Here is a 3,362-nt window from a genome sequence, read left to right on the forward strand (position 1 = left end):
AGGGGGAGGCCTCCGGAGGGGATGGGAGGGGCAGGGATAGAGTGGGATGGGATGGGATGATGTTAGAGACTAAAACTCCCCTGGACCTGAGCCCTGAATCACAGTCGTTTTATCTCTAAGACCATAAGACTCTTTTGAGATGCATTTTCTTCTCATCTGTAAATGAAAACCCATTTTACTCCACACTATTGGGAATGGAAGTCATTGGGAACATGAACAGGAATAAGGAGAGAATCTATTTATTGCTCTACTTTCCCTCCAGAACATTCTAAACATATACAATAAACTGCTTTCTCTTCAGAGAAGGAAGATTCTTGGGGACACGGCAGAGCTTCACCTGATTGGGAATACATCTCCCTAAGGACTGCCCCAGATCCCTGGATGGTGCAAATGGTGAAGCATACAGCTTCTAGTCCAAGAGCTGGTGGTTTGAAGGGGTTCAAACCAGAGGTGCCTCGGAAGACAGACTTGGAATTCTGCTTCTGAAAGGTCACATCTCTAAACACTCCACGAAGCACGGTTCCACTCTGCACATTCGGGATCACCATGAGTGGGAATCAACTGGATGGCAACTGACAGTCACACGAACAAAGGACTCCCCCACCCCCAAAGTGAAAGGAGCCCTCTAATGACCCCACTGGGGGCTCAAAGGAGCTAAAATGTCCCAACAATCACCAAGATAACTATGCATCCTACCTCAAAAGAACCGTCATTTCAGCAGTCACACAGAGTAAAAATATCCATCGCACTATTTTTATGTCCACCCAGTACAATCTTCTCTGCTTATCCTCTTTCCAATAGACTTGTCAGGGTTTGCCTGTCTAGAAGCTGTGGCATCTCTCTCAAACACTCAGTGATTTCCATTTCACAACATCTTCCCACTCTCCCATTTCTTCATAATTAGTTCTCCCTTGGCATTGACGAGAACCAGTTGAGGGCCAGGGAGATAAACCTTCATTGCCACTTCCATCTCTCCCTATCACTCACTTCCACTTCCTCCTGAAACAGAACAGGAAACAGATATCTCATCAGACAACATCATTGCTCCAGGGGAAATATGTATACGTTGCCTGTCAATTAAGTCATTTTCAGCACTCTCCCCTTTCTCAATTAAATAATAATTAGAGAAGCTCCGCCAAGCAGAGTGTCCGCACGAACAGATTGTATCTAGTACTGAGCTGGGACGATCTGTGCAGGAGATAGTGAACACTGCAGAAAGCAGGAGACCGAAGGCCTTCTTTCCAAAATGAACCTAGCACATCCCGATTGCCTATGCCTCCTCAGCTTCATCAACTAATTTCAATAGGCAAGTGCAAACAGCCACATCTCCCTTGCCAGGCAGAAGAGGCTAGATCAGATACTCTCCTGGGATGCTATCCAGTCCTGGGCTCTGTGAGTTCATGGCTGGGTAATGGTGGGACTAGGGACACATTGTGAAAGCATTACAGCGGTGGTTTACAACCAGGGGTTATCCCCATCCAGGGAAATCTGACATGGATCAAGAGAATTTCAGCTACCCTGACTGGGGAGCAGGTTGATGCGAACTACCCTACAATGTGCAGGACAGCTCCCCACAACTAATATCTGCAGTGCTGAAATTGAGACACACTACCCTAAATTAATCAAACCAGAATTTTGGGAGGGGATGGTTAGAGGGTGCAAGAGTGACACCCCCTACCCTACCCACAAATGAGATGAATTTATTACTAAAGGATTATCAGCCTGGAGATCAAAGAAAGACAAGATCTTGTTCTTTAAACCAAAGGAGGGCATTTTCTCAAACTTAAAAAAGCACTGCGATTGAGTCCATGGTGATTCTTAGGAAACCCCCCCTTGGGGTTTCTGAGGCTGCAATCCTTCACAGGAATAGAAAAGTCCCATCTTTCTCCCACAGAGTGGCTGGTGGTTTCAAACGTCAACCTTGCCGCTACACCACCGGGTCTCCTAAAGGGCGTGGCCTATCCACCTCTAGTGTCGAGGAGTTCTGATCACGGACAGATGGCTCCAGATGGAAGAAAACCACTGCCTGCCAAATTGCGATTCTCCTTTCCCTGGAAGTGAAGCGAGCTCAGCTCGCGTCAGCACAGGAAACCCTGTTAGAACACCCTGCTGTGATGTGTCACCAAGTCACCGCTGACTCACGGTGACCTTATGGCGACCAGAACAAAACATTGCCCAGTTCTGCTCCTGCCTCCTGGTGGTTGATACAGTCCCTGCTACAGCCATTGTGTCGGGCTTTCCAACCCAGGTGTTCATCTTCCCACACTACACAAGGGGGCTTCAAAAAGTTCACGGGAAAATGCCACCTTCTTTTAATTCAATATTTTCAACAACTTTTTGAAGCCTCCACCGGTCGGGCAATATTCTGCTGTGAGCCATATGATTTTCACTGGCTAATTTTGAGACATAGATTCACTAGGCCTTTTGTCCTAGGCTCTCTTAGTCTAAAAGTTTCTTTGAAACTTGTCCTCCATGTGTGATTCTGCTGGTGCCACTGGTAGGATAGCTCCTAGCACCATCCCAACATCGAAGTGACCACAGTGCAACAAACTGACAGATGGGTAGTAGGTCAGAACGCTATCATCTCTAATTTGGAATTAGAGACAAAAGTAGGCCAAGAGGGAGCAAGAAAGTCCTCATGGAAGTATCCACTTTTCCCGAGCTGATGGGCAGGATTTTAACCCAGCTAAACCATGAGGCTAGGGAGCAAACACAGACATACAAGTGGAAAATGAGAGAATTTTCTGGATGAGGATAGTTTGGGGCCACATGTGAATCAGTCTCTCAATTCTACCCTCATTGGACTCTTCTTCAGCACAGTGGCCAGTCATTCCAGGACAGAAATAAGTCCCATCCTCCCATGCACTAAAGGAGCTGGGCTTCACTGAGCTATGGTTGTGAAAAATTGGCAACCACTTCCACAAACAGAGAATAAACTTTAGGGATAAGTTTCCCTCACGATGGCTGCTTGGGATGCCAAGTTCCTTCCCAACCTACAAAATCTTTAAAATTAGCATCTAAATGCACCATCTGATGAGCTTAATTTAGCAGGGGAGGAATCTACCTGCAACCAAGTGAACATGAGAGACCCAAACAAACTGGTCATATTTTTGAGAGTCGCTACTCCATTGCAATCATTCTTTTTTCACTCAAGTATGAGTAACAGTAAATAAAGCAAAAACACTTAGAACTGTGGAAATATTTGGCAGCATGAAGAAAAAGGTAAACATACCACAAAGAAAAGGAAGAATGTACATTGGGAAGGTGGGAGAATTTTATTTTTTTTAGAAACAGCATTTTCTTTGTTTTCTAAATAAATTAATATAGGATCTAGGTTTTATGAAATACAACTTGAAAGGATT

The sequence above is a fragment of the Echinops telfairi genome, unplaced genomic scaffold, assembly GCF_000313985.2.
Source record: "Echinops telfairi isolate 266 unplaced genomic scaffold, ASM31398v2 ScPeMD7_7469;HRSCAF=8507_1, whole genome shotgun sequence".
NCBI classification, from domain to species: domain Eukaryota; kingdom Metazoa; phylum Chordata; class Mammalia; order Afrosoricida; family Tenrecidae; genus Echinops; species Echinops telfairi.